Here is a 21,991-nt window from a genome sequence, read left to right on the forward strand (position 1 = left end):
ATCGCTGATAAATACAGATTCAAAGATCCTCAACAAAATCCTGGCAAATAGGATTCAATGCCTCATTAAGAAGATTATCCAATGGCCTTTCTATACACCAATAGGAATAAGGAAGAAATGGACATTAAGAAAACAACCCCATTCACAATAGTGCCACACAAACTCAAATATCTTGGAATCAACTTGACTAAAAACGTGAAGGACCTATACAAAGAAAACTATAAAACTCTGCTTCAAGAAATAAGAGAGGACAAGTGGAAATGGAAACACATACCTTGCTCATGGATTGGCAAGATTAAGATCATCAAAATGGCAATACTCCCCAAGGCATTATACAGATTTAAAGTGATACCTCTAAAGATACCCATGACATTCTTCAAAGAAGTGGATCAGGCACTTTTGAAATTCGTTTTGAACAATAAACACCCTAGAATAGCTAAAGAAATCATTGGGAAAAAGAATATGGGAGGAATTACTTTCCCCAACTTTAAACTGTACTACAAAGCAATAGTTATCAAAACAGCATGGTATTGGAATAAGGACAGACCCTCAGATCAGTGGAATATCCTAGAATACTCAGAAAATGTTCCCCAGACATACAATCACCTAATTATTGATAAAGGAGCAGGAAATCCTAAATGGAGAAAAGAAAGCCTCTTCAACAAGTGGTGTTGGCACAACTGGCTAGCCACTTGCAAAAAATTGAACTTAGACACCTAGCTAACATCATATACAAATGTAAAATCCAAATGGATTAAAGACCTCGATATCAGACCTGAAACCATAAGATATATAGAACAACACATAGGCAAAACACTCCAGGACATTGAGACTACAGGCATACTCAAGGAGGAAACTGCACTCTCCAAGCAAGTGAAAGCAGAGATTAACAGATGGGAATATATTAAGCTGAGAAGCTTCTGCACCTCAAAGAAAATAGTGCCCAGGATACAAGAGCCACCCACTGAGTGGGAGAAACTATTCTCCCAATACCCATCACATAAGGGGCTAATCTCCAAAATATACAAGGCACAGACAGAAATTTACAAAAAAGAAGAAATCTAATCCCATCAAAAAATGGGGAGAAGAAATGGACAGACACTTTGACAAAGAAGAAATACAAATGGCCAAAAGACACATGAAAAAATGCTCCACGTCACTAATCATCAGGGAGATGCAAATCAAAACAATGATGAGATACCACCTCACACCACAGAGAATGGCACACATCACAAAGAATGAGAATAAACAGTGTTGGTGGGGATGTGGAGAGAAAGAAACTCTTATCCACTGCTGGTGGGAATGCCATCTAGTTCAACCTTTATGGAAAGCAATATAAAGATTCCTCCAAAAACTAAAAATCGAGCTCCCATATGATACAGCTATACCACTCCTAGGAATATACCCTAGGAACACAAAAATACAATACTAAAACCTTTTTTTTACAACTATATTCTTTGCAGCACTATTTACCATAGCATGACACTGGAAATAACCAAGATTCCCTTCAACAAACAAATGTCTAAAGAAACTGTGGTACATATACACAATGGAATATTATGCAGCTGTCAGGAGAGATGAAGTCATGAAATTTTCCTATACATGGTTGTACACAGAATCCATTATGCTGAGTGAAATAAGTCAGAGAGAGAGAGAAAAACGCAGAAATGTCTCACTCCTCTATGGGTTTTAAGAAAAATGAAAGACATTCTTGCAATAATAATTTTCAGACACAAAAGAGAAAAGAGCTGGAAGTTCCAGCTCACCTCAGGAAGCTCACCACAAAGCGTGATGAGCTTAGTTAGAGAAATACTTACATTTTGAACTGTCCTAATAATGAGAATGTATGAGGGAAATGGAAAATCTGTCTAGAGTACAGGCGGGGGTCAGGTGGGGAGGAGGGAGATTTGGAACATTGGTGATGGGAACATTGTACTGGTGATGGGTGGTGTTCTTTACATGACTGAAACCCAAACCCAATCAAGGTGTTTAAATAAAATATATAAAAAAAAGTTTTAAATAATTTTAAAATGATACAAATCAATAACTTTTTTCTTTTTGACTCATACAAAATGTGATTCAGAATAAAATCTCTATATATATTGTACAACAATGCTCTCATACTTACACCGCATAAGAGATCCGGCTTTTATATTTAAAATATAATTATTTTATGGATAATCCTCTCTGGGTGGCATTTTTTTTTCTTTGTCAATTTTTTTTTATTTAAACACCTTGATTACATACATGATTCTGTTTGGGTTTCAGTCATAAAAGGAACACCACCCATCACCAGTACAACATTCCCATCACCCATGTCCCAAATCTCCCTCCTCCCCACCCGACCCCTGCCTGTACTCTAAACAGGCTCTGCATTTCCCTCATACATTCTCAATATTAGGACAGTTCAAAATGTAGTTATTTCTCTAACTAAACTCATCACTCTTTGTGGTGAGCTTCCTGAGGTGAGCTGGAACTTCCAGCTCTTTTCTCTTTTGTGTCTGAAATTTATTATTGCAAGAATGTCTTTCATTTTTCTTAAAACCCATAGATGAGTGAGACATTTCTGCGTTTTTCTCTCTCTCTCTGACTTATTTCACTCAGCATAATAGATTCTGTGTACATCCATGTATAGGAAAATTTCATGACTTCATCTCTCCTGACAGCTGCATAATATTCCATTGTGTATATGTACCACAGTTTCTTTAGCCATTCGTCTGTTGAAGGGCATCTTGGTTGTTTCCAGAGTCTTGCTATGGTAAATAGTGCTGCAATGAATATAGGTGTAAGGAAGGGATTTTTGTATTGTATTTTTGTGTTCTTAGGGTATATTCCTAGGAGTGGTATAGCTGGATCATATGGGAGCTCGATTTCCAGTTTTTGGAGGAATCTCCATATTGCTTTCCATAAAGGTTGAACTAGACGGCATTCCCACCAGCAGTGGATAAGGGTTCCTTTCTCTCCACATCCCCGCCAGCACTGTTTGTTCTCATTCTTTGTGATGTGTGCCATTCTCTGTGGTGTGAGGTGGTATCTCATTGTTGTTTTGATTTGCAACTCCCTGATGATTAGTGATGTGGAGCATTTCTTCATGTGTCTTTTGGCCATTTGTATTTCTTCTTTGTCAAAGTGTCTGTTCATTTCTTCTCCCCATTTTTTGATGGGATTAGATGTTTTTTTCTTGTAAATTTCTGTCTGTGCCTTGTATATTTTAGAGATTAGCCCCTTATCTGATGGGTATTGGGTGAATAGTTTCTCCCACTCTGGGTGGCTCTTGTATCCTGGGCACTATTTCCTTTGAGGTGCAGAAGCTTCTCAACTTAATATATTCCCATCTGTTAATCTCTGTTTTCACTTGCTTGGAGAGTGCAGTTTCCTCCTTGAGTATGCCTGTAGTCTCAATGTCCTGGAGAGTTTTGCCTATGTGTTGTTCTATATATCTTATGGTTTGGGGTCTGATATTGAGGTCTTTAATCCATTTGGATTTTACCTTCGTACATGATGTTAGCTGGGGGTCTAAGTTTAATTTTTTGCAAGTGGCTAGCCAGTTGTGCCAACACCACTTGTTGAAGAGGCTTTCTTTGCTCCATTTAGGATTTCCTGCTCCTTTATCAATAATTAAGTGATTGTATGTCTGGGGAACATTTTCTGAGTATTCAAGGATATTCCACTGATCTGAGGGTCTGTCCTTATTCCAATACTATGCTGTTTTGATAACTATTGCTTTGTAGTAAAGTTTAAAGTTGGGGAAAGTAATTCCTCCCATATTCTTTTTCCCAATGACTGCTTTAGCTATTCTAGGGTGTTTATTGTTCCAAACAAATTTCAAAAGTGCCTGATCCACTACTTTGAAGAATGTCATGGGTATCTTTAGAGGGATAGGGTTGAATCTGTATAATGCCTTGGGGAGTATTGCCATTTTGATGATGTTAATCCTGCCAATCCATGAGCAGGGTATGTGTTTCCATTTCCGCGTGTCCTCTCTTATTTCTTGGAGCAGAGTTTTATAGTTTTCTTTGTATAGGTTCTTCACGTTTTTAGTCAAGTTGATTCCAAGATATTTGAGTTTGTGTGGCACTATTGTGAATGGGGTTGTTTTCTTAATGTCCATTTCTTCCTTATTACTATTGGTGTATAGAAAGGCCATTGATTTTTGTGTGTTAATTTTGTAGCCTGCCACATTGCTATATGAGTATATTGGTTCTAGAAGCTTTTTGGTAGATTCTTTAGGGTTTTCAAAGTTGAGCATCATGTCATCTGCAAACAGTGAGAGCTTGACTTCTTCCTTTCCTATCTGGATTCCCTTGATATCTTTTTCTTGCCTAATCGCTATAGCAAGTACTTCCAGTGCTATGTTGAATAGGAGTGGTGAGAGAGGACAGCCTTGTCTTGTGCCAGAATTTAGAGGGAAGGCTTTTAGTTTTTCTCCATTGAGGATAATATTTGCCACTGGCTTGTGGTAGATGGCCTTAAATATATTGAGAAAGGTTCCTTCCATTCCCATCTTGCTGAGAGTTTTGATCAAGAATGGGTGTTGGACCTTATCAAATGCTTTCTCTGCATCTATTGATATGATCATGTGTTTTTTATTTTTGTTATTGATGTTGTGTATTATGTTGATAGACTTACGGATGTTAAACCATCCTTGCATTCCTGGGATGAAACCTACTTGATCGTAGTGGATGATCTTCTTAATGAGGTATTGAATCCTATTTGCCAGGATTTTGTTGAGGATCTTTGCATCTGCATTCATCAGCGATATTGGTCTGTAATTTTCTTCTTTCGTAGCATCTCTGTCTGGTTTAGGTGTCAGGGTGATGTTGGCTTCATAAAAGCTATTTGGGAGTGTTTCCACTTGTTCAATTTCATGAAAGATTCTTGCCAGGATTGGTAGTAGTTCCTCTTGGAAAGTTTGATAGAATTCATTAGTGAATCCATCTGGGCCTGGGCTTTTGTTTTTGGGCAGACTTTTGATTACCATTTTTATTTCATCAATGGTGATGGGGGTATTTAGATATGCTACATCCTCTTCTTTCAACTGTGGAAGATTATAAGAGTCCAAGAATTTATCCATTTCTTCCAGGTTCTCATTTTTAGTGGCATAGAGTTTTTCAAAGTAGTTTCTGATTACCCTTTCAATCTCTGTCATATCAGTAGTGATCTCTCCTTTTTCATTCCTAATATGAGTTATCAAGTTTCTCTCTCTCTCTTTCTTTGTTAGGTTTGCCAGTGGTTTATCAATCTTGTTTATTTTTTCAAGGAACCAACTTCTGCTTTCGTTGATCTTTCGGACTGTTTTTTGGGTTTCCCCTTCATTGATTTCTGCTCTCAGCTTTGTTATTTCCTTCTGTCTTTCTATTTTTGGGTTCTTTTGTTGAGTACTTTCTAGTTCTATTAGCTGTGTCATTAAGCTACTCAGGTAAGCTCCTTCTTCCTTCCTGATGTGTGCTTGCAAAGCTATAAATTTTCCTCTCAGTACTGCTTTTGCTGTGTCCCATAAGTTCTGATAGTTTGTGTCTTTATTGTCATTTGTTTCCAGGAACCTTTTGATTTCCGCCTTGATTTCATCTCGGACCCACTTGTTATTGAGTATGAGGCTGTTTAACCTCCAGGTGTTAAAGTGTTTCTTCTGAGTCCCTTTGGAATTCAGAAATAATTTCAGAGCCTTGTGGTCAGCGAAGGTAGTCTGCAAAATTTCTATCCTCTTGATCTTATGGAGGTATGTTTTATGTGCCAGCATGTAGTCTATCATGGAGAATGTCCCATGTACATTGAAGAAGAATGTGTATCCAGGTTTCTGGGGATGGAGTGTCCTATATATATCCACTAGGCCTCTTTCTTCCATTTCTCTCCTCAGGTCTAGTATATTCTTGTTGGGTTTCAGTCTGGTTGACCTATCCAGTGTTGACAAAGCAGTGTTGAGGTCCCCCACAATTATTGTGTTGTTATTGATATTGTTTTTCAGATTTGTCAACAGTTGTTTTAAATATTTTGCTGGCCCCTCATTTGGTGCATGTATGTTTAGGAGAGTTATTTCTTCCTGCTCTACATACCCCTTGAGTAATATAAAATGTCCATCTTTGTCCCTTACAACCTTCCTGAGTATAAAGTTTGCATTATCTGATATTAGTATGGCCACTCCAGCTTTTTTATGGGTGTTGTTTGCTTGGATAATTTTTCTCCAGCCTTTTATTTTGAGTCTATGTTTGTTCTGACTATTCAGGTGTGTTTCTTGTAGGCAGCAGAAGGTTGGATTGAGTTTTTTGATCCATTTAGCCACTCTGTGTCTCTTGACTGGTGCATTTAGTCCATTGACGTTGAGAGAAAGAATTGTCCTGGAATTTAACGCCATCTTTATTTCAAAATTTGGTGTGTCTTTTGGGTAGTCTTGTCTTAGGTTAGGTCTTTCAGTTTTTCTCTTAAGACTGGTTTTGTGTCTGTGAAGTTTCTGAGCTTTTTTCTTTTTGACTCATACAAAATGTGATTCAGAATAAAATCTCTATATATATTGTACAACAGTGCTCTCATACTTACACCGCATAAGAGATCCGGCTTTGATATTTAAAATATATTTATTTTATGGATAATCCTCTCTGGGTGGCATTTTTTAAAAATTTTTCTTTGGGGCCCGGAGAGATAGCACAGCAGTGTTTGCCTTGCAAGCAGCCAATCCAGGACCAAAGGTGGTTGGTTCAAATCCCAGTGTCCCATATAGTCCCCGTACCTGCCAGGTGCTATTTCTGAGCAGACAGTCAGGAATAACCCCTGAGCAGTGCCGGGTGTGCCCCCCCCCAAATTTTTTTTCTTTGATTAAAGAAACAGTGTTGACTAGTTTCCTAAATGCAGTGGAGAAAAATTTTTAACTAGCCCTGACTAGATAGTGAACTAGCAGAATCCTAAGATTCACAGTTAAAACAGTGTAGAAGTACATAACACAATATTGAGTAGTACATTGTCATTTACATATAATAAAAAAGATAACCTATATTAATAAAGTAGCCACAAAATCACTTAGCTTATGCAAATGAATGATCTGCATAGAAAAGTGTAATTGAACAAATTGTTTTTAATATAAATACCAGCAATGCATTATTAAGATGACAGATAAAAGCAGTTAATAAAACACATGTCAGCATACTCAAGGCCAGGATCATTTGAGATAAAATAGTTTTATCTAACAGTCTATAAAAGATTCATAAAACCTTCAATGTAAAGCATTAATGAAGCTGGCTGCATCTGACATTCCCTAACACTGTTTTAGGATTTTGGCAATTTTGAGTAAGAATAGCTGTATTCAAGGTTTCTTTTTCTTAAAAAAATTTGCTCACATTTAAGGAAATGTAGATATAAGGACATTTCCCTTAACATATAATGCTATTATCATTCATATATAATTGTCCATAAAACCACTGGAAAATTCTATTAATCTCTTCAGTGTCTGTGAACTTCATGCCATAATTGTTCTTAACTGTAACTACGGTGCAAAAAATTTTTGCCTGTTTTCTTGCTAATAACCCATTGGTTTTATGACTAAATCGAAATAAAGTCAGTTTTTCTAGTGATAAAGGTGAGGGTGATCCAGATGAATTAGATAATTGCCTTCACAGCCTATTGAACTTCTATTTGAGATCTTTTAGGGCTGAATATTTTTTCTCTTCATTAATAGAGCTTTACTAATTTTTTTTCTAGCCACAAGTGATATAGTTCAAATCTAAGTAGATTTGACACAAAGGTTGTAAAGAATAGAGGACAGGCTTGTAAAAATAAAAAAAATGTATTTGAGTTAAAAATAACCTTCAGTTCCAAACACCAAGATAGTAAGTATCTCCTAATAAAAAATATAGAATACAAATTTTGAACTGAGGTGAATACACCTAGATAACTGTGGAACTTGGATAAAGAAAGGACTGGTATCCAGCAGTGAGGGCACTGGCTGCAGGCTGTGGTTACTTTTGAGACTCAAACATGCCATTTTCAACTGAGGTGAGTATGCCCAGAGAAAAGGGTAACCCATTCCATTATGCTCTAGAGCCACACATATGTTTTAGTCAAGGAACCCCACTTTATTACATAAAAAAACACCACCACACTACAAAGGTCAGAAAGAAAAAGCAATAAAAAAAAAACCATTACACTAGTAAATGAAGATGGTAATTCTGAAGACCTAACTAATATCAGACACCTATAGAACCTCTATGATCAGGATTTTGGAGAAAAACATTGTGGGTGTTCAAAGAAAGCAGAAAAACCATAATATGGACTTAATATAAATCAAAAATTATGAGAGCAGAAATGAGAAAACTCCAGTCAGAAATATCAAGATTGAAAATGTTGGTGTATGAAATGAAAAAGTTACTAGAAGGACTCACAAGCAGTGTAACAGCTGCTGAGGACAGAATCAGTGATCTGGACGATTAACTGCATATGACATCAATACAACAGAAGTTGGAAAAAGTTCTTAAATAAGCAAATGAATATAGAAAAAATCCTTAAAATAAGTGAACAGAATACAATATATCTTTGGGAGAAATTTAATAGAAACAACAAAAGAATCATTGGGGTCCAGAGGTCCAGAAAGAAAACCTTCATGAAGAAGCAACAGTCAAAGACATCATCACTGAAAAGTTCCCAGAGATGAAGAATTTTTACACCTATATTCTGGATGTACAAAGATGATCAGCTAGAAGAGATCTAAATTAAAGCACACAAAGGCACATCCTAATATCAATTATGAAAATCATAGACAAAGGTAGAATTCTGAAAGCAGAGAGCTGGAGTGATAGCACAGCGGTAGGGCATTTGCCTTGCATGGGTTTGACCCAAGAAGACATGGGTTCAATCCCTGGCATCCCATAGCCTGAACAGGAAAGATTTCTGAGCAAAGCCAGGAATATCTCCTGAGTACCACCAGGTATGGCCCAACTTCCTCTCCCCAAAAAAAGACTATAAGAGAATGTCATTTCTCAATAATAAAGGGATATGTACATCAGGAAAAAATTACACTCCTAAACATATATGAACCCAATGAATGGTCAGCAAAGTATTTAAAACAAATATTAATAGACTTGAATAAATAAAAAACAACACAATGGTTGTAAAAATATTCATGACTACTCTGTCTCCTCTTGATAAAACAACCAGGCTAAATTTCAACATGGATATACTCACTTTGAAGGAGAAAGTGAGAGAGGTATTTGATAGATAGAGAGCTTGTTGTTGTTGTTGTTGCTGTATTCTTTTTCCTTCTTTATTTTCCTTGCATTTTTATTATAATAATTCTTACTTTGACCAAAGTGGATTACATGTCTTCACAGTAATATTTTAGGTATGTATTGACATTAAATCAGGGGAATTCCCACCACCAAAGTTGTTCTCCCTCCACCCCTGTTCCCAGCATGCATCCCATAACCCTTCCCTTACAACCCCCCTCCCCAGGCTGCTAGTATAAGTGGTCCCCTTTGTGTATATCTTGTTGTACATTGGGTATCAATTCTGTTCTCATTGGCTTTGAATTTGGTGTTAAGTCCAATCATTTTTCATTACTATTTAGTGATCATACAACTGTTTGGTCTTGGTACCCTCTATTATGTCCCCCTCAATTTGTGAGGTAGAATAAGATGGTTCAAGTTATGTGGTTCTGTTTGAAGAAAAGAAAGCAATAAAATGGAGCAAAAAATCAAACAAGCAAAAAATGGGCAGAGTCCTAGAGGCTATAAATATCAATTTGAGGGAAGAAAGAGAAAAAGGAAAAGAAACACAAGAATACAAAAAGAAAAATCAAGCAAAAAGTCAAAAAAAAACAAAAACCAACACAGTAATAAAGACAACCACCACACAATGACCACAGTTCTGAAATAAAAACAAAACAAAGCACAGAAAAATGGAGAAAAACCAACAATAACATAACCAAAAAATATTATTTGTGCTGCTTCTTTTTTTTTTTTTTTGCATAGGCACAGTATATGGGGAGATTAAAAAGGTAATTTGCAAGCCCGGAGAGATAGCACAGTGGTGTTTGCCTTGCAAGCAGCCGATCCAGGACGAAAAGTGGTTGGTTCGAATCCCGGTGTCCCATATGGTCCCCCGTGCCTGCCAGGAGCTATTTCTGAGCAGACAGCCAGGAGTAACCCCTGAGCACCACCAGGTGTGACCCAAAAACAAAACAAAAAAAAAAAAGGTAATTTGCTTGGCCTAAGAGATATAAGGTTTCTCCGCCCTTGAAGTATACTGTTAAGGGAATAACTACAGACTCCATACATGTTCATTTACTCTTCCCTAGGTCCTTTTGTGGTGTATGGAAACCTTCTGCTCCGTCATGGATGATAAAATCAGACCTCTGTATCTAGAGATCTTGGTATCTGCACAGGTCAAAGGATGGAGACTAGGATGGAGTCTTTCTTTATGGTTCTGGAAGTTCTAGTCCATCACTGCTGTTTTAATCATTCTGTAGTTGGTGGTCTTGTTTTTTGCACTGATCTTAGGACAAAGCCTAGGATAGAGTCTTTCATTATGTTTTCAGAAGACCTGCTCAGTTGCAATTGTCTCAGTCAGACCTATGGAATTAGAGATCTTGGATGTTGTACAGATCCTAGACCAAAGCCTGACTAGGGTCTTTTTTATTGGTCCCAGTATAAATTCTGCCCAATCATGGTTGTCATAGTCAGTCTTCTATAGATAGTGATCTTCACATTTGCAAAGATAAAAGGATGACAAGTCTTCTGATTTCATCATTAGATGGTGAGGTAAGACAACCTGCTCTTAGATCAAGATGCTGCCATTTCCTCATTGTCAGGATTTCATATCAAAACTGGCACATGTTGGTATCAGCAGTACTAAAAATGTCCCAGAGGGAGTTTGGTTACTGGATCTGTTGCGGAGAATTGTGCCAGTTCTATGTCTGGGATCTAGGGTTTGGGATTGGATGATGGCTGTCTAATCACCTGGAGTCTAAGTTGGGTCCACATGACATATGTTCAAGGTGGGAGATGCCCCTGTATTGTAAAAAAGTATGAGTTCTTACCCCTAGTAGATAAGAGCTTGTTTCTATAAGTATGCCTTTGCAGGAAGAAATGGTGGTATATTATATTGCTGGTGCATTTGGGGGTGGGAGTGTCAGGCTCCATCATTTCTGTGCCCTGGTTTTGACCTGAGCTATTCTCCCAGGCAAGACTTTTTATTGCAGGTTTTTGTACCAAGCAGAAACAAAAGAGGTGAAGTTAAGGAAGAGAAGAAATCAGAAACAAGACAAAAATATAATATGTGTGTATATATACATATATATATACTCACATATATATATATACTCAAATATATAAAGAAAAATTTTTAAATGAGTTAAAAAAGTAATTAAGGGAACAAAGTGATGCAGGAGACTAACTTACATTTGGGAATAAACAGGTTATGAGGTAGTATTATATAGGTTTTAAACTTATAAATGAAATATAGGCTCCGCCATTGTCTTTTGAGATATTCTTATGAGGGGGGGTGGAATCCAGGATGCATTTTCATCACACACCTTAGTCTTCTTGAGTTTGAGAAATGATTTGTGGCAGAAAGGGCTCGGATAAAGTTCTTGCAGTGAGGATACTTCTGGAGCTGAGTCCGGTATCAAGCAACAGTCCACATTCAGTGAGGGTGAGACAGAGGGCCACAGAACATGAATCAGGAAGAGTGTTGGCTGTAGTTTCTTGCTGGGGGACAAGATATTGCACCGAGTGGTGTCCCTTTGCTTGGGAACTTGGTGATGGCTTATTGGGGCAAGAAGGAGTTCGGACTTGATACCTAATGGGTTAAGAACAGAGAGTAAAAAGCATTTATAAAGTGAGATATTGGATAGGAAATGGGGGGTGAAAGGAAAAGTAGGATTTCTGAAGTGGGGAGAAGTAGTATATAGGAGGGACTATATATACTATAGGCATGGATTAAAGTTTAGGTTTGGCTCTCATAAAGCAGTCCTCTCTCTATGTACTCATGTCTACATAAAGACATATATTAGTGATCAATTCTTAAGGTGTTATTAGAGGTCTGACCCTAATAGAATGGGTCTTAGCTCTTAAGAACTAGTTGAGTTAAGATAAATAATTAGCTTAGGAATAGCTTAAGAAAAATAGGAAGGGAGAGCAAAAGATATGAGAGGATAACAGAAAAATAGGTAAATATATTAAAAATAAAGTAAAAATTATTAATAAATCAAATAAAAGAGATTGGGTCAGTGTGTCAGAGTTGGGAGGTTTTCCCAGTTTCTGGACATTTTGTTAGTGATGGGGTTAGGCCTTGCTAAATGAAATTTCAGGGTTAGATAACAGCTGGAGCACTTTAGGATACACATAGGTTTCACATCTCAAGTACTAACCAATGTATTAATGAGGTCTACCTATGTAGGTGGCTACCCTGTATGTGTCCTCTGCATCTTATGTATCAAAGTTTCTTTCCTAAAGAGAACAGTGTGGGTTTTATTTGACATGGATTAAGTTCATGATGATGAGAAAGAAGAGAAAAAGGGGAGAAGGAAAGAAATAGGGAGAAGAGAGAAGAAAAGAGAGAAAAAGGGAATGCTAATTTGCTCAAGCGTGTTCGGTGAATAGGTACTGTAATATAAGTCTGTGGTTTGCAATTAAATGTTTCAGTGGTCTGAATGATCATATGCTTTAGGTCCTAATAGAGGACATAAACCAGAGAAAAAGAGTGTATTATCAAAATATATTCATAGTGCAAAGTCAATATGGTAGCTAGTATGAGTAAACACCGAGGTATCAAAATAGAGTGTCCACCTTTTATATCCAAGAATCTCTGTGGACAGAGAAGTTGAGAGGTTATTTTATACCTAGTAAGATTAAGGCATTAAAACAAACACTGCCACTGGAGTCTATAGCTTTTTCAAATAAAGACTGAATATACATTTTTTTTCTCCAATGGGACATTCTCTAAGATTCTCATGTTGGGCCAATAATATACCTCCATAAAATCAAGATACTAGAAATTGTATATATTATCTTCTTAGACCATAATTAATTAAAATTAGAATTAAATTACAAACAGAAATGGAAAATAATTTTTAACACCTAGAAATTAAACCACTCATTACTGAACAATCAATGGGTCAAAGAGAAAATTAAAGAGGAAAATCAAAAGATTCCTGGAAACAAATGAGAATGAAGACATAAATTATCAGAAGTTGAGGGGTAGGGAAAAAATTATTAGAAGTTGTGGGATACAGCAAAAGTGAAACTGAGAGGAAAATTTATAGCTTTCCAAGCTATGAAAAAGGAAGAAAGGGCTACATAGATAATTTAATGACACAGGTTAAGAATTTGGAAAATGGCCAAGAAAATGAGCCAAAAGTAGACAGCAAAAGTAAATAATTAAAATTAGAGATTTTTTTTATTTGAGGGAGGGGGGAATTTGTGTCATCCTTAGAGTAAAATGTTGCTTTTTAAAATAAATTTGGCTTAGCTAGAGATAGCATTCAACACATAGAGGATAATTTAGTAAATAGACAAAAAGATATAGAGCAGAGTGAGAGCTGGTACAAAAATTGGTTTTCTACCACTCCATGGATAACAAAAGTGCTCCCAGCCTTTTTGGGGCCCTTCATTGGCTTTATGTTGCTAGTTTCCTTTGGTCCTTGGGCTTTTCGCAAACTCACCACCTTCGTAAAGAATCAAGTGGATGAAGCAACCAGAAAGGACTCAAAGGTTCTATACCAACAACTATGCACCTCAGAAGACCAGCTGACACCTGACATCTCCCCTCCTGCCAACTCTCCGCCACTTAAGTTTGAAGTTATTGAGGAGCTGGCGCATAGACCTCAATCTGTGCCTTGCCAAGCTTTGGAAACGACTGAATCAAGGGTAGCAGATGTGGTGACTGGAAGCCCCACACCTCTTCACCCAGTGTGGCCAGTCCACCGAGGCACGTCTGTCCCTTCTATATGGTATACTAAACAGGGGGAGATGTGGGAGATCGAGCACCCCACATATCAAAGGAACTCTGAATGAATTTTCCACCGCCTGTCTGATTCAAGCCACAAAAGTTTGCATAGCCCCGAACCAACAGAAAACTCTGCAAATAAATTTAGCTCAGCACAAAGAATCTGGCTTAACCAGATGCCTTAACCTTTCCATGGAACCTGTTTTTGTAACTGCTCTCAAGCATGTAGTTATAGATATGTTTTTGTAAAGTTTAAATTATGATCCTTATTGCTTGCACAAAAGATAGATCTAAATGGAAAATAGGCTAAACAAATAATTGTATTTGCATAAATATCAATTAGCTATTTGTTTAAGAATTTGCTTCCCCTCCCCCCATCCTGCCAGGTTCCTCTTTATCCTTCCCGCCATCAAAATGTGTTTATGCTCCCATTGGTTAAAATTGTTGTACTTGTACAAATCTGATTGGTTTATGTTTCAATCCTATGTTACTAAAATAGGCCCTGGATTGAGCTATTATGAAAGGGGCCCTTGGGCTACTTTGAAGGTAAGAAGTGCTCAGGCCATGGGGGTATTGTTGGAAAGATGTGTGCAGAAATAATGTTAACCGTATATTAATTTTTGATCCTCAATAAAAATAAGCTATTATAAAAAAAAATCCAAAAAAATGCATTAAAAAAAATTAGAGAGAAATGAATGATCTGGACATTCCCCAAAAAAATACCAGAATTCAAAAATTCAATGACAGCAAGAATCGATTCTTTGAAAAAAATTAACAAGATAAACCATTATCAAGACTCACAAAGAAAGTGAAAGAAACTCAATAAATTAAATCATAAATGAAAGAGGGTATTACTAAAGAAACTAAAGAAATTCAAAACTAATCAGAGATTATTTTGAGAATCTTTATGCCACAAAACAAGAAAAGAAATAAAAAAAGAAGAAACAGATCAATTTTATGCCTATCTATCTACTTTTGACTCATTTTCTTCAATATAATTCTCTCCATATCCACCCATGGCACAAACCATATAATTGTCGTGTAATTACTAATTGTCTAGCAGTAATGGCAATGAACACTTTAATAGAATACTTAGGTTTTAGGGGCCTGAGTAGTGGCTCAAGGGCTAAGAGTGCAGCTAGCTGGGCCCGGAGAGATAGCACAGCGGTGTTTGCCTTGCAAGCAGCCGATCCAGGACCAAAGGTGGTTGGTTCGAATCCCGGTGTCCCATATGGTCCCCTGTGCCTGCCAGGAGCTATTTCTGAGCAGACAGCCAGGAGTAACACCTGAGCAATGCCAGATGTGGCCCAAAAAAAAAAAAAAAAAAAAAAAGAGTGCAGCTAGCCTAGGACAGACTGCTGTGGTTCAATCCCCTGGTGTCCCATATGGTCCCCTAAGGCAGGAGTGATTTCTGAGTGCATAGCCAGGAGCAACCCCTGAGCATCACAAGGTGTGGCCCAAAAACAAACAAACATACAAAATATAGAGTAGTTAGGTTTTGGAAAATTTAGGAAATTGGACACAAAGAAAATAAACTAGAGAAACTAGAGAGGTTTTTATATAACTAAATGTTATCACTATAAAAAGAGATATTAAAGAGATATTAGCTGGGAAATACCTTGCAGTTTCTATCCACCATGATTCTTGAGTGCCCATATCCCACTGGAACCTGCCACTGCTGCTTTGAAACAACTGTGCCTACATATGCACAAAAGAAATATTATTCACAATAGATTGCATCTCTAGTTCTTGTGTTTCTTCTTACAAAGAATCCGCCGGCCACAGAGGTAATTATCACTGAGTTCAAATATGCATTTTCCATTTCCTATCCTACCAGGTTGTTATAAAATTTGTTAGACCGTCTAGTTCAACCTTTCTGGAAAGCAATACGGAGATTCCTTCAAAAACTGAAAATCGAGCTCCCATGCGACCCAGCTGTATCACTCCTAGGAATATACCCTAAGAACACAAAAATACAATACAAAAATCCCTTCCTTACACCTATATTCATTGCAGCACTATTTACCATAGCAAGACTCTGGAAACAGCCAAGATACCCTTCCAACAAATGAATGGCTAAAGAAACTGTGGTACATATACACAATGGAATATTTTGCAGCTGTCAGGAGAGATGAAGTCATGAAATTTTCCTATACATGGATGTACATGGAATCTATTATGCTGAGTGAAATAAGTCAGAAAGACGCAGAATGGTCTCACTCATCTATAGGTTTTAAGAGAAATGAAAGACATTCTTGCAATAATAACTTTCAGACACAAAAGAGAAAAGAGCTGGAAGTTACAGCTCACCTCATGAAGCTCACCACAAACAGGAATGAGTTTAGTTAGAGAAATAACTTCGTTTTGAACTATCCTAATAATGAGAATGTATGAGGGAAATAGAAAACCTGTCTAGAGTACAGGTGGGGGTCAGGTGGGGAGGAGGGAGATTTGGGACATTGGTGATGGGAATGTTGTGCTGGTGATGGGTGGTGTTCTTTACATGACTGAAACCAAAACACAATCATGTATGTAATAAAGTTGTTTAAATAAAAACTTAAAAAATAAAAATGTCCAAATATTATAAAAAAGTTGTTAGAAAAGTACCATATGCCCTCAAACATAAGAACTTACTCTATTGTTTTCCAAGTACTTCAGTTTTTCCTATTAAAACCAGCCTGCCTAGTTCAATGCTATGCAAGGAAGTAACTAGATATTTCTATTAATATTTCTTTTGGTTAGACTACAGTTCATCTCTGGATATATTTTCAATAAGAGGGATAGATATAGAATAATCAACTCATTTGTGGGATATTACAAAAAAGAATGTATGGCAATAATATCTAGAAGACAGTAGAGGCAAGGGCCAGGAGGACCAGTCCATGGTAAGAAGCTTGCTACAGATAGTGAGGAAACAGAGAAGGGACCATTAGGACAATGATAGTTGGAAATGATCACACTTGGAAAACAACTAGGTGCTAAAGGGAGATAAAGTGATATGCATGAAAACTCTTTAGTGACATTACAAACCAGAGAGAGAGAGAGAGAGAGAGAGAGAGAGAGAGAGAGAGAGAGAGAGAGAGAGAGAGAGAAAGAGAGTTAAAGAGAAGAAAAATGTGTGCCTTATAGGTAAGCAAGAGAAAAACTAGGAACATTCGTGAGGGAAATATGCACTGGTAAACGTGAAGTTGTACATTGTATTTAGTATTTATATATATTTAGTCATAAACAATTGTGTTACTGTGAAAAATAAACAACTGTATTTTTAACAAGCTTGTAACCATGCTGTTTAAATAAAATAATTTAAATAAATAATTTTTCTGTTACTAAATTTCTTTTTTTTTATATATTTATTTATTTTTTGGTTTTTGGGTCACACCTGGCAGTGCTCAGGGGTTACTCTTGGCTCTATGCTCAGAAATCATCCCTGGCAGGCACAGGGGACCATATGGGATGCCAGGATTCGAACCACCATCCTTCTGCATGAAAGCAAACGCCTTACCTTAATGCTATCTCTCCGGCCCCCAAAGAAGATGGGAGGTATCACTTTCCCCAACTTTATTTTTGTTTTGTTTTTTGTTTTTTTTTGGGGGGCCACACCCAATAACGCTCAGGGGTTACTCCTGGCTATGCACTCAGAAGTTGCTCCTGGCTTGGGGGACCATATGGGACACCGGGGGATCGAACCGCGGTCCGTCCAAGGCTAGTGCAGGCAAGGCAGGCACCTTACCTTTAGCGCCACCGCCCGGCCCCTGTTACTAAATTTCTAACTCACTTCACAGCAGAAATTGTTTAAGTAATAGTAATTTAAAGAAGAGGATATCAGTGAGTCAACTCGATCATTTAAAGAATAAACTGCCAGCTCTGTATTAACTCAGTGACAGATGTGTTTATATTTTGGGAATATTCTGAGAAATTTTAAATGAAATTAGTATAATTCTGAGTGTAGTTGGAGAGTACACCTTACTAAGTAAGCGTGGGAGTCACAACACTGTCTTTCTACATATAATGTTATAGCCTCATTATTTTGGCTCTACTGATGCTGATGGGGTCAATAATATGATGAATGAGAAATATTTTTAATAACAACGAGGTGCAATATAGGAAGATGGTAAACTCAACCTAGAGAGACAGCTTTCCTAGGTTCATATACAAAATAGTTAACATGAGAAAAGTACTAAAAGTATATATTGACATCATTTGCCAGAGTGGGTAATAAATTTCTTCGTGGACTAGTCATTTGAGGCAGAAGAACCCTATTTATTATCTCCTTGTATGGTGTTTTGGAATAGTACATGGAAAGTGAACTTTATTATCAGCAACCCAAGTTTTGAAGTGTTTGCTGATTTTAATTTTGAGTTCAGCTCCAAATTCCTTTTGAATTGGTTTCAATTTACAAGAAATAATCAGTCTCCCCCAGTAATATATAGAAGACATGAATGACTTTGTAAAAATATCTATTACTTAAAACATGCCTAATTAAGCAAAACTTGTGTTTAGATATTTTATTTAATAAGAAAACATTCATTGAAAATCTAATATGAACAAGGCATTTGATGTCATAAAACAACAACAAAAAAAGCAAAGATTTTGTCATCTTCAAACTTATGTCAGGGTAAAAGAAGAAGCATGTATATTTTGAATCTCAGTATTTTAAAGCTGAACATTTTCACTTCTAACCTGATATTCAATTACATCAACTCCATTAGAGTAAGAACATCTATTTTGTTCAGTGAATCATATACAACAAGCCGAGTGAAAGTTACTCAAAATATGTTTTATGAATAAATGAAACTAATTCTAAAAGTATCTAAAATAAGAGTGTTACTATACTATGAGCATGTGCTTTTATTTCTTGGTTTTTTTAACTTTCCACTTTATAATCTTAAATTTATGTAGGAACTGGAGAAATAGTGCAGGAGTTAGGTGTTTGTGTTGCTTTTAACACTGGGTTTGATCTCCAGTAATCCATATGGTCCCCAAAGCACTGTCAGGACTCATCCCTCGGCACTGCCAGTTTGACTCAAATACCCCTTCAAAAACAAAAGCAAAAAAATACTCATACAGAATGAAATTAAAAATATCTTTGTATTTTTCTATCTAATTTCAATTCAGTATCTAAGTTTTAGGAAAATGTCATTATTTCAATTTTAATTTTCTCAATATTTCTGTTATATAAAGACATAGAACTTTCTATATATACCACAATATTGGTGAGTAACAGATAAGTTATCTTCATCAAAATACTTATGTTCTATATTGTGCTGAGTTATGTGAAACACATATCAGTTAAGAAAAACTCAAATTATGAGATTTTAGCCTCCAGTAGTAGAGATGCTACCACTTCTATTTGACTCTATTATTATGATCAACTAACAAATAAAGCTACAATGTTTAATTTTCTTCCAGGATTTAAAAGGCAAAAATAGATTTAAAAACTGAGAGTGATATCACAAGCTAATTATTTTCAGGAAATGCACTTGGAAGCTAAGCAAGTAAACATTTTTAGAAAAAGACAACAAAATATCCAGCAGTGGTACCAACAGATGTCTAAATTTTCAAAGAGTAATAGAATTTAACAACTTATTTTGATGAGAATAATCCTAAAAGAACCAATAATAGAAAATGAGAAAAAAATATACTACTGATGTCAAGGAATCTATTTAATTTAAATTTTCTTTAAAGAGAAATATAATAAAATATGCCCTGAGATCACAGGGAAGATTTTTTTATCACTTTGAAAAGATAAAACTTCATTAACAGGAACATAAAAAGCTATAACAACATGTCAAGGAATATGGTGTAATCAAATTAATTGAGACAATTTCACATTAGTGATAAATCAGACCTAGGACTTTACTAACCTTCCATTTATTATTTACCCTACATTTTTTATGAATAAAGTCAAAAGTTGAAAGTCTCACAATATCTCAGAGATAGGTCATTAATAATAATATTTCGCATAAAATTTAATTACAAATATGTATTTTGCTGCTCACTATCTGCAAAGGACAGAATAATACTAAAATAGATCCAGGAAGGAAGGTAGGCCTTTTTTTTTTTTTTTTTTTTTTAGGAGTTCACAATCTACATAGGAAAATTACCTGTAAGCAGGAAAACTAATTACTAAATGCAATAAAACCAGTCCAGATTATGATCTGCATTTTCTAAAGGGAGTGTAAGTACATAGTTTTATTAGAATTAGGGAGCTATTTGAATTTAGTCACAATGCTTAAGAGTGACCTTGAAGTCAGGATAAGATTCTGTATTTAGAACTGAAGAGATAGTATAGTGAGTAGGGCACTTTCTTTTCAACTGGCCAACCTGGAAATGATCCCTGGCACTGCATAGAGTACCACAAGCACAACTCAGAGTGTAGTGTTCCCTTTCAAGAGAGTTGGAAGTAAGTCCTAAAAATAGTGAGATATGACCCAAACTGAGAAATATGCTTTCTAAATGGAGAGAGAGACCATTATAACAATTATAAAGAGTCTTGTAAGTAAAGATAAGTGAACATGTTCTGATTTTACTCCCATTGCCTTTGTAATGCACCCCATTTTTCAAGATTTACTTAGTACATTCTCTAATTTTAATTTTATAATTCAGAAATTATATGCAATGAGAAAGTAGTTTATTCATCTTAAAGTTAAACAGGAGACCAGTCAAACTTTAGAAAATTTTTCAAATATTACCTTTCTCAGTTTAGACTTTTTACAGCATAAGTTTATAAGCATGTGTTGGCCAAAATACTTCCTAAAATTTTAGTTGTTATCCAGAAAAATATGTAGATATAAGACAGATGAATCTATTAGCTTTTTTATAAAAATAGAAAAACATCGTTTATTCAATTCTATAGTATATTGTGGGCACCCACCCCTCTCTTGTACTTCCAGAAGGCCTGGCAGCCTAAACCACACTTCACAAAAACCATAGTATCAGTCACAGAGCTTGGAATTTCTGGCTTGCAGTCATATTACAACTCCAAATTTTTAACACTGTCTTCCTAGTAGAAACACAACAGTTTGGACATTAACATGGATGTGAAGCCACCTAATGTTCGGAAACAAAACAAATAACAGAAAGATCATTTAACAACAAATAGCTTAGTAAATCTTCTGACAATGACTTAATGACCTCATTGTAAAAACAATTTTCACCAATCTTATTTTTGCTGTACCTTTTAAAAATTATTTCATTATCACTTACCTGTAAGAAATCAATATGAAATAAATTATTTTATGTCTACCAAGAGGATTGGCTCGGCAATAGATGAAAATTCGGGACAATTGTTGGAGGGAACTTTACTTGTTGGTGGGATTAGTGTTGAAATATGAGTGGCAGAAACAAATTTCCTATGAGTAACTATTTAAAAAACATGCTCTTTAAATAAAGTAATTTAGTAAGAAAAAATAATTATGAAATGCCCCTTTGAAGCTAACCTAGCAGAAGAATTTGAGTCTGTTTTGCTACCCACTGGCAGAAGATAGGAGATAGTGAAAAGATTTGATGTTGCCATGTTGTTTAAATATAAAATATAGAGGCCTGGTGTAGTAGAAGGTGTGGTGTGGTAAGGCCTTTCTAGGCTGGCCTGGCACCTACAGCTCCTTTGCCCGATGGGTCTGTAGGTTGCAAGGTAAAGGCAGAGAAATGATCCTCAGGTAGTCAAATGAAGTTTCAGGAGATATTCAGCTTTATTTCATGGCCCTAGCCGCCATGTGCAAATTCCTCACATGGCCTCTATGCTAAGGCTTTTCTTGAAGCCTCTTATCATTGCCCTCCAAGTATCCTTTCTCCTTTTCCTCTCTCCCTCCTGCTCCCCACAGCCTTTCTATTGTCCTCTATCCCAAACAACAGGTGTGGGTAGATCTGACAACCCAGGTAAAATTAGCATATGGCATTGGGGGAGGGGTAACATTGCCAGATTAAGTAGGATCTGATTTTATTTTATTCTAAGTATTTTATAATTTTACTTCTCTACTGTGAAGAGGAAACATGGTTTTTGATTTATAGCTATTTCTTTGACTATCTTGGTAATATGTAATATTGTATTTTAATGTTATGA

This window comes from Suncus etruscus, chromosome 4, assembly GCF_024139225.1.
Source record: "Suncus etruscus isolate mSunEtr1 chromosome 4, mSunEtr1.pri.cur, whole genome shotgun sequence".
Lineage (NCBI taxonomy): Eukaryota > Metazoa > Chordata > Mammalia > Eulipotyphla > Soricidae > Suncus > Suncus etruscus.